Genomic DNA, 293 nt, shown 5'->3' with positions numbered 1-293 from the left:
TTATTTGTATATTTGTATAGTTGTATTTTGTATTTAATCTGTATTTATGTTATCTGTATGCACCCAAGGGTCTGAGAGTAACGCAATTTCAATTCTCTGTGTGTATGTGCTGTACATGTGGAAGAATTGACAATAAAGCAGACTTGACTTGACTAATATATAAACATACATTTTTGTTAAATAATATACATAAATATATACTTTTATTTTGGATGCGATTAACCGTTTGACAGCACTTTATATATATATATATATATATATATATATATATATATACACACACACATATATAT

The 293-nt window shown here is 24.9% G+C and overlaps 1 protein-coding gene across 1 annotated transcript in view; it reads right to left on the bottom strand.

Moving 5' to 3' along the window:
• The window catches only part of LOC107561234 (poly [ADP-ribose] polymerase 12-like), a 9012-nt gene that overhangs the window by 7574 nt on the left and 1145 nt on the right, over positions 1 to 293 (bottom strand). The gene's annotated exons all lie outside the window — the stretch shown is intronic.

This window comes from Sinocyclocheilus grahami, unplaced genomic scaffold (genome assembly GCF_001515645.1).
Source record: "Sinocyclocheilus grahami isolate Dianchi unplaced genomic scaffold, SAMN03320097.WGS_v1.1 scaffold761.1, whole genome shotgun sequence".
Lineage (NCBI taxonomy): Eukaryota > Metazoa > Chordata > Actinopteri > Cypriniformes > Cyprinidae > Sinocyclocheilus > Sinocyclocheilus grahami.
The sequence above is the reverse complement of the archived record's forward strand: the minus strand, read 5'-3'. Positions and strand labels throughout refer to the sequence as shown.